Here is an 11377-nt window from a genome sequence, read left to right on the forward strand (position 1 = left end):
ACCAATCAAGTATCATTTTCTCCGGGAACAAGTACTTGAACCGAAGGTCAAATTGGAGTATGTTCCTTCTAAGGAACAAGTTGCTGATATTTTCACCAAACCATTGCCCAGGGACACTTTTGAGTACCTCAGGCAAAAGTTGGGGGTTGTTGATGCATCACCTTATTGTTGAACCTCTTCTTATTGGTGATACAGGCTCAGGGGGAGCACATAATGCATTGTTGGCATTATGAAGGATGGTCAGAAGGAGATCTTGGAAATTGTTGCAATATGTCTCTATCTCTTTCATGGTAGATTATGGTTCGTCGCTGCAGATCTGGTTCATATTCAGGAGGAGCATGATCTTAGGGGGAGCATACCCTTTGCCCTTGATGTCAAAGGGGGAGAATGAAGCTGAAGATTATGAGGTTGCCATCAAGTCCAAAGGGGGAGATTGTTGGCATTATGGTTCATGGTTCAGGTGTTGTCCTTGATGGCAAACCATTCAGGTGGTAGATCGCTGTTCTTCATGTCAGCAGCAAAGATTGATGATCAGCTCTTAATTTATTGAAAAATTTAAGAAGGACGCAGGTACACCTTTCAGATAGTGTGTACCCGCAGGTAATCCATGCATAGACCGCGTCCAGGGACGCAGTCCAGCCGTTCAGAAGGTGCGTCCACCCAGTGCACACTTTTTAAGGCAGAGAAAAGCACACGTGGGGGTTTCTTGTGATTTACTCCTGGTATCTAGCCGACGGTATTGTGTTTTTAAGGTGTCGTCTCGTGGTATTGTTCCTTGATTTGAGGAGGAGCTTGCCTATATAAAGCAAAGGAGATCATTTGGTTTGGGTATGTCTTGGGTTGAATATCTTATTGGGTGAGGTCTAGTCTAAATCTAAAGAAGGCGAATCTACTGAAGGACTAAGATCTCTTTGGCGCAAGATCATATCTGTAGATCTGACTGTTTGGGTTACACTTAAGGTCTTGAAATCATTCATATCTGAAGGTACGCAGGTTCAGTGAAGGCCAAGTGCGCCGGGACGCAGCGCAGCAGAGAGAGACCTGCGTGGGGACGCAGGGCAGACGTGGCTCAGGTGCATCCGGGACGCAGCTCAGTAACGGGAGATCTGCGTGGGGACGCAGGACAGACCAGGTTCAGGTGCGTCCCTGAGGTAAAAAGGCACGGCGCGATAGTGTCTCTGGGTGCGTCTTTGGGGTAACAGGACGCGGCGCGATAGTGTTCTTGGGTGCGTCCCTGTAGCAAAAGGACGCAGTGCAGTTGAAGGAACAGTGCGTGAGCACGCAGCGCAGCAGAAGGATATCTGTGTGTGGACGCAGGGGAGCAGAAGGTTAACTGCGTCTGGTCGCAGGCCACAGAAGGGAAAACTGCGTCTCTGTTCTGTTGATTATATTTCTCTGTTGATAAGGTGTTCTGGGTTAATTCTGTTATTGTTGATCTGATATCTGTAGTGATTTGTAACTGTTATGTACTTGTTGATCATCTGATGCTTTATGAAAAGAAGTAGGGGGTTGTAGCTCCCTTCCAGGAGTAGACTGGAAAACGAGAGAGAGTTGTAGCTCTCTGCAGGTTGCAGCCTGCGTACTGGTAAAGGACTGCACCAGTACAAAATCATTGTAAAAGAAGTTTCTAATTTGAAAGAAGATAGAGACATATTGCAGCAGGTGGTTTTCACCCACATTGGGTTTCCACCTTACATCTTGTGTTCTTTGGTGTGACTATCTGTTTTCTTTGTTCATGCTCATTATTTTATGGTACTGACATGCAAAAATAATTCTAAGATCAAATAAGGAAGATTTATTAAAATTGCTAGATAATACTGATTCACCCCCCCTCTCAGTATTATTCTCAACAAATTGAGGCCGATAAACTACTAATTATTTTTGTTTATGTTGATGATATCATTTTTGGAAATAATGAAGAATCTATGAGTCAAAACTTTTCTTTTGTTATACAACAAGAATTTGAAATTTCTTTACTTGGGGAACTAACCTATTTTCTTGGTCTACAAGTACAATAAGAAAAAGATGGCATCTTTCTCTCACAAACAAAATATCTCAAGAAAATTCTAAAGAAGTATGGGATGGAAGAATGCAAACCTATATGTACTCCCATGATGACAAGATGTAGCCTTAGTTATAATGATGATTCTCCCGCAGTAAACCAGCTAGAGTATAGGTCCATGATTAGAAGTCTGCTTTATCTAACAAGTACCAAACCAGATATCATGCATGCAGTTGGGATTGTTGGACTATTTCTAGCCAATCCAAAGGAATCACATCTTCAGGTAGTAAAGAGAATGTCAAAAATCTCCAAGGAACCCAAGACTTTCAATTCTTTATTTACAGGAAATATATATGATCCTACATTATCCAAAACACCAAACCTACATTATAATACAACAATAATTCCTTAACTGGAATTATAAAACCATGGGCGAAACCACCATGCACCACAAAATTGTTAAAAGAAAAAATTATGCATTGAAATCTACCAAACATATGGAAAAAATAATATTTTTTTCTCGTGGTTCTGCCCCCTACCACATCCGAGGAGGGATGTCACTCCCCTTGTGATCTCTTAATATGGGGGGGTTTCCTCCCCACTTGTGAACCCCCCTTTCTACACTTGGCACATATGAAACATGTGTGGGGTTACCCATACAAATAATATAACACATATTGAATATTCTTCACTTGTTTTTTTCTTTGCATACACGGAGTGATAGAAGTACATGATCAAGAATCAAAGATAGTAATTCATAATTTTTATACACATTAATAAAAGTTAACAATGCTCACATACTTTGTTAATGAATTTGCAATGTACTTCAAAGTCTCCAAACATGTCTGTCACAAACTAATATTAAATATCAATATGATTTTCCTTACAATGATAAACATGTTGTTGGGTGTGGAGCCTGATTATCTTCTGTATTCAAAGGTATCGCCACATTGGACCCCAGTTCGTAATGGGGTGGCAATGCTGCTTATAAAATATTCATTGTAGGGGGCGTCCAAGAGGCGACTACGACCTTTGGGAGCCCCCCAATGGGGGGATCGGGAGCAGCACCCCCGAAGCTAAGAATAGATGTAAAATTGCCTTGTAAAATGTTGTAATTTCATAGTCAATATGGGTCGTTCATTAGGCAGAGATATGACGGTAGAAGTTATGTTTAATTTAGGTTTTTTTGCCCTAGAAGGCAACCCCTTGCTATATATGAGGGAATTGTACTGCATCTATGTATATCTGTAATTTGAGTGAGGAAGAGAGAGGAGATTGAGAGTGAAGGGGGAACTACAGCGGATCTGTTGTAGGTTGTATTTCTTCAGTTTGCTGGATAATATAAAAGGAAGGATTGGTTGTATCTCTTCAGTCTGTTGGATAATACATATATGGAAGATATGCACATATAAGAAAGTTACACATATATGGAAGATATACGCATATCTTCCGTATATGCAAAATTTTTGTATATAGAAGTTGCACATATATGGTAGATGCACATATATAAAAGACGTGCATATACAGAAGATATGCACATATAAGAAATTTACGCATATACGAAATATATGCGCATATACGGAAGTTGCGCATATACGGTAGATGCACATATAAAAAAGATGGACATATACGAAAAATATGCGCATATATTGCGTATATGCACAATTTCCGTATATGCGCAATTTCTGCATATGGAATTTGTGTATATACAGTAGATGCAGATACATAAAAGACATGCATATACGTAAGATATGCACATATAAGAAAGTTATGTATATACGAAAGATATGCACATATCTTCTGTATATGCACAATTTCTGTATATGGAATTTGTGCATATACGAAATTTATGTATAGACGGAAGATATGCACATATCTTATGTATATGCATAATTTATGTATATGTGCAATTTTTGTATATGGAATTTGTGCATATACGATGAAGATACATAAATGACGTGCATATACGAAAGATATGCACATATAAGAAAGTTAGGGATATACCGAAGATATGCGCATATCTTCCGTATATGCACAATGTCCATATATGTGCAATTTCTGTATATGGAAATTGTGCATATATGGAAAATTTTCATATACGGAATATATGTGCATATCTTTCGTATATACATAGCTTTCTTATATGTGCACATTTCTGTATACGCTCAATTTCTGTATATGGAAGTTGTGCATATACTGTAGATTCACATATATAAAAGATATGCATATACGGAAGATAAACACATATAAAAAAGTTACACATATATGGAAGTTGCACATATACGATTGATACACATATACAAAAGATGCACATATATGGAAGTTATATATACTAAAGTTTCACATACATTGAGGTTACATGTATATATAGAAGTTTCACATATACCTGGAAGATATGTGCATATAGAAAAGTTTTGCATATACAGAAGATATGCACATATCTTCCATATATGCACAATTTCTGTATATGCAAAATTTCCATATATGGAAGTTGCCCATGTATGGTAGATGCACATACATACAAGATGTGCATTTATGGAAGATATTCGCATATAAGAAAGTTACGCATATACAGAAGATATGCAAATATCTTCCGTATATGCACAATTTTTGTATATGGAAGTTGCGCATATACGGTAGATGCACATATATAAAATATGTGCATATACGGAAGATATGGACATATAAGAAATTTACGCATATACGGAATATATGCACATAAATGGAAGTTGCGCATATATATGGTAGATGCACATATATAAAAGATGGACATATACAAAAAATATGCACATATATTGCATATATGCACAATTTTCGCATATGCGCAATTTTTGTATATGGAATTTCCGTATATACGGTAGATGCACATACATAAAAGACGTGCATATACAGAAGATATGCACATATAAGAAAGTTATGTATACACGGAAGATATGCACATATCTTCCGTATATGCACAATTTCCTTATATGCGCAATTTCTGTATATGGAATTTGCGCATATACGAAATTTATGTATATACAGAAGATATGCACATATCTTCCATATAAGCACAATTTCCGTATATGTGCAATTTTTGTATATGGAATTTGCGCATATATAATGCAGATACATAAATGACGTATATGCACGTATATGCACGTCTACTGTATATGCACATCTATTATATATGCGCAACTTCCAAATATGCACATATACAAAAAAAATTCACATATACAAAATTAACGTATATACAAAAAATATGTGCATATACAAAATTTACGCATATACGAAAGATATGCACATCTTTTGCATCGCATATCCTTTGTATATTCACAACGCTCATATGTATATATGGAAGTTGTGCATATGTGAAGGCTATGTATGTACGTAGGTTAAAGTTGTGCACAACTATGTATATGTGTAACTTCTGTATATGCATACCTATGGAAGTTGAACATGTACGGTAGATGCACATATACATAAGTTGCGCATATATGGAAGATGTGTATATAGATAATTTATGTGTAACTTCAATCACTATATATATGCAACCTCCATATAGGTACAATTTGCGTATATGTGCAATTTTTTTATATGTGCAACTTCTGTATATATGCATATCTATTTATGCATATACATAGGATTACCTTCTCCTCCCTACTGATATCCTTCTACCACTTAGGATTACTCGAATGCCATGTTGATACCCATTGGTCAAGCTTACCCCCATTACGATTCCACGGTATCTCTTTACTTCTCCTTGGGGTTTGAATGGTGCTCATTAACTGGACTAGCTAGGCTAAGCCTGTCTTCCATTTCACATACCCCCTTTGCGCCCCTCACTGGTTCTGGAAGCTACCATACCCCTGTTTGGTGTCAGAGGAGCAATGGCCTCTTCTCAATCCAGGCTGCTGATTTTCACTATGGCAATTGCCAATTTCTTACCCTAGTATCAAAGTGTCCCTCCTAACCCTCCACAGACTCCTTCTTCCCCTCCAACCTTCCAAAAAATGCAACCAATTCATATCCAGACATTAACAACAGACAACTGAGCCAAAATTCTCGTATTCTTTCATTTCTTACAACAATTAAGAAACCAGACATCAACAACTTAAGATAGGACCAACATTTTCCGAAAACTTTCGACACCACCCTCATTCTATGCCAAACTCTCTTCCAATTTTGCAACATTTATGCCAAATCTAGACTTAGGAGAGCTCGATTTACATACCAGTCTCTTTCCAAGTCAATGACGTTAGAATCCAATTGTTGTCAACAACCCGTTCTCCTACTAGTTTGGTTCTCCTCTCAACTACCAACCTCGTATGTTGGCTCTCATTCTCTTCTCCCACTTTTCATGCATTCACTAATCTTTCTCACCACCTTTCTACGTTGAATGTTCACCCACCTACCCATTTGGTTTCCTGAGGCTTGCTCCACTTGCCTCATTCTCCTGCTTCCTTTTGCCTCATTCGTGTGGGGTCCTTGGATGGATCGCCCATGTACCTTCCTCCTTCATCCTTCATGTACCTCTACTACTAGTTATATATATATATATATATATATATATATATATATATATATATATATATAAACAATCTAGACACTGTTGCTTTTTACCAAATAGTAAGCTTGGTTATGAACTTCACCATTTGTCGATTGCAGTCACTTGGAAACATTAAGCCTCCCATTCAATTTTTCCATGGGAACATTGCGTGATTTTTCCACACTCTACTCCCTGAGAAGCTTAAACAAGAGAAATTCCTTCAGGGTTCCAAAACCTCACATCCTTAAGGAATTTTTATGCCTCTAAGAACTCATTCAATGGGATATTCAATGGTATTTACTTCTTAGAAAAACCCCTCCCAGATGAGAGGTTATGGCTAGTTAAAAATCATCATTAGTTGTATTGAATTAAAAGAACCAAAGTGTTAGGTCCCTATAATACTAGTGTATTCCCCTTATTGTTATTAGTGTATCCCCCTATTTTTATTTGTGTGCCCATGTATCCCCCATGTTGTTACTATTGTGCCCCATAGAAGCCCACTATTGTTATTGTTGTGCCCTTACATTATTATTGTTATGTAGGCTCTAATTATATTATGAAATGACTCCATTTGCGCATATATGGAAGATATGTGCACATCGGAAGTTGTGCATATATAGAGACTAAATTTTTGCACAATTTCTGTATATGCGCATATCTTTTGTATATGCATAGTTTCTCTATATGCACATATCTTTTGTATATGTGCAGCTTTCATATATGCACATAACTTCCATGTATGCACAACTTCAGTATATGCACATATATGGAAACTATACATATACAGAAGCAATGTACAACTTTCGTAATATGCCTATACGACAACCTCCATACATGCGTAACTTCCATATATGCACGTCTTTTGTATATGTGCATATCTTCCATATATATATATATATATATATATATATATATATATATATGCATATATTATGTATATGCATGGATTCCGTATATGAATATCTTCCGTATATGTTCATATCTTCTATATATGCACGTCTTTTGTATATGTGCATCTACCGTATATGCGCAACTTCCACATATGCACATATAAGGAAGATATGCGAATCTACACAAAATTTTCTTATACAAATGATATGTGCATCTACATAATACATGCACATATACGAAATATGTGCACATACGAAAGTCACACAACTTCTATATATGTGCATCTCATGTATTGCATATCTTTCGTATATGCACAACTCATGCACAACTTTCATTTATGTGATTTAAAGAGGAACCCATTAAGTCACTCACTTAAGTCATTCACCTCACTTCTCTCAAACTCTTCACGGAGCTCCTTCGGATAGAGCTACTCAATGACCTTCATATCCCCTCCAATTAGAAAATTTCTCCCTAGTTGAGCAAAGATGGGACATGATATGGGAGAGCGAACAGGTGGAATTCTCCCTAGTTGAGAGGGAGTGTTAAAATTATACAACTACAATAAAATTCTACTTTGGACAATTTATTTAATGGAGATGATGATTTAATTGAATTCCTATTTTATAGAGGACAAAAATTGACCTAAAGATCACTCAAATTGGATAAGGGAAAGTGTACTTATGAAGGAAAGCCCACATATGCACATTTAGACAAGGTCGACCCTAAAGAAAATTGGACACCCATGGAAGCCTATAAATATAAGTGGCCTCAAGATCATTTGGATATCACCAAGCATCTTATTATTATTTTCTTATTGATTGGTTTGCACAGATCTAAAGCAAGGATGATGAAAGAAGTTCGCAAAGGTCCAAAATTATAGGCTCTGAGATTTGCATCTGATTTGGGGTTTTTGAGCTATAGGCATAGACTTTTCACTAAGAAATTTCAACCCCAGACACTGGCACACAAGCATCAAGGCAACAACTAGGCTCCTATAGTTGCTTGAATAACTCCTCATGCATGCGACTAGGGAGTTTGACTGAAATTAACCATTGACCGAAGTTGACCACAGATGGGAAAAGTTGTCTCTGATATATTCTAACACTGGAAACTTGTTTTTGAAGTTTATTGGGTTGTATTTCTAGATGATATTATATTGGGCTCATTGTAATCTATGCTAAACATTTTATGACAATCTAATAGAAGAATAATTTCAAAAGGTTTCCCCCCTAGTGGGGCTTTTACTTGGTCTTTGACCAAATCTATTGCTTCTTGTTTATGTACGCATATATGAAAGTTGCACACATATGGAATATATACACATAATATACAAAATACATGTGATATAGAAAATGTGCATATATAGAAGGTGCGTGACTTTCGTATATGCACATCTTTCATATATGTGCATGTCTTCCATATATGCGCATCTTTTGCATATGCACATACCTTTCATGTATTCATATATATGGAAGTTTCACATATACGGAAGATGTGCATATACGGAAGATATACACATATACAAAAGTTGTGCATATACAGAAGATGTGTGCATATACGAAATATGTGCATATATGGAGGTTGTCGTATATGCATATTACGAAAGTTGTACAATGTTTTTGTATATGTGCATATATAGAATATATGTGCATATACGAAATTTGCACATATACATAAGATATATGCATATATGGAAGTTGTGCATATACAAAAGATGTGCATAGATGGAAGACATGTGCATATACGGAAGTTGTGTATAACTTTAGCCTCTGTTTAGGCATAGCTTCCATATATGCACATATTTTGTATATGCACATATATTTAATTTCTATATATGTGCATATATTTAGTATATGCACAAAGATATCTTTAGTATATGCGCATATACGAAAGTTGCACATATATGGAAATTGCACATATACAGTGGCTCAAGTTGCGCATAAATTATGTATATGTGCATCTTCCGTATATGCACAACTTCTATATATGTGCATCTATTGTATATGCACAACTTCTATATATGTGCATATATAGAAGTTTTTCATATACAAAAGTTGTACACAACTTCAACCTCTATATATAGGCAACCTCCATATATGCGCAACTTCAACCTCTGTATATACACAACCTCTGTATATGCACAAATTTTAACATTCTATAGATGACTCTTGGACTTCCACTTTTCATTACATTTATGATATATTGAAATTACATAATCCACGAATGATGTGGAAAATGATGACTCATATACATCTTGACATGACACCTTGATGAGATATGACATGACATTGATGACATAGACCATATGATGATATGACAATGTCAAGTCATTCTTTCTATTGTTGTCTTCATGTCTTCTTGAAAGATAGTACATGTTCTTCTTCTTCCTCCATAAGGCTTGAAGGTAGGGACTCTTCAATGTGATCTTGATCTCTAGCTGTTGTCACAATTTGGTGTCCCTTTGTCTTTTTTGATTGATCAACTTGTTTTTGCAGCTACAAAGGTGTCTTCTAGCATGGTCTCCTTTATCTCCTCCATCATCATCTTGTCACAAAATTATATAATACCTACAGCTGAAATCCACTCATAACAAGACGACATCAGTTTGATAAGGCCCTAGTCTAACATGCTTCATGACAACCATTAACTGAGTTGGAACCAAGTGATAGGCTGAGACACTAGATCAAGGATTACACAGTTGCGCAGATCAGGAGGTCTGTGTCTAGGATTGAGCCTTGATACTGTGCAATGCACAATTTAGGCTGGCCAGGGGAAGACAATTACGCAGTTGAGGAGGTCAAGCGGTAAGGATGGAGGCTTGAGGCTTCAGGTTGCCCACTGCACAGTTCTTGACAAACAGTGGCTAAGGGCTTACGTAGTTGCACAGTTCAAGTGGTCAAGGTTGAGGCTTTTTTCTTGAGACTCTATAATGCATAGGGGAAGGTGACTGAAAGGTAGGGATCGTGCAGTTCCAGAGCTCAAGGGTTAGGGTTGAGCACTGAGACAGCGCAATGCGTAGTTTTGGAAGGCAAGATCTAAGAATTAAGGTGTGAGCTTGAGGACTTATACTGTGCAGTTCAAGAAGGCTGAGTGAGATCAGGTTGCTCAAGAATGTACTTTTCCAGATTTAGCTAAGTGTGGGATCAGTAAATCCAAAGTGAAAAAAGACAAAACTTGATCATGATCACACACCTATAATAATTGATGACACAATATTGATCACCCAAAACACATGAACAACATACTTCCATTAGTGCAACGACATAACATAGAAAGGCCTATCTAAACTTTCCCTTTGTGGCTCTTAACATAGAAGGAATGCCTTCCATGTGAGACATGTAGATGAAACATCCTACATATTAAACATGTGGAATTGAAGTTGACATCATGACATTGATTAAGAGTCTTATTTTATACATGTTTGTTCAGGGAACAAAACAAGATTGCTTGGTCCTAGGTCATGGTCATCAAGTTGTAATCCAATTCCAAATTGGAGTGATTAACTCACTCTACATATAAGAATGAAGTGAAATGGCTACAAGCATTATCTCTTTCAAAGTTCACCTCACCAATATCAAGTAATACACATATGAATGAAAAATGCTTCCATTCACATTACAAATAATATCCAACGAAAAAGATTACCATGCACATTACAAATGCACTACCATGATGAATGCGTACATGTTGGTCTAGTAATAAAGAAAGGTCATGCATTGAAGAATGATATGACACCCTTGGTCAAGTACATAGTTAGTTTTCCTACACTTAATTTCAAGAAAGGTTTTATGACTAATAAAAATAAGTTGAGCACAACTTGATGGTCGAAAAAATTTAGCTCCTAATAAATCAAAACAATTAAATAACATTCAAATTAAAATCCTTTAAATTAAACATTTATGATTGCAATTTAATACTTGTATAACAATTTCCACCTAGTTTGTGGAAAATGGCTT

Source organism: Pinus tabuliformis, chromosome 2_1, assembly GCF_031772625.1.
Source record: "Pinus tabuliformis cultivar Carrire ecotype Pingquan chromosome 2_1, CPIR1, whole genome shotgun sequence".
Taxonomy (NCBI): domain Eukaryota; kingdom Viridiplantae; phylum Streptophyta; class Pinopsida; order Pinales; family Pinaceae; genus Pinus; species Pinus tabuliformis.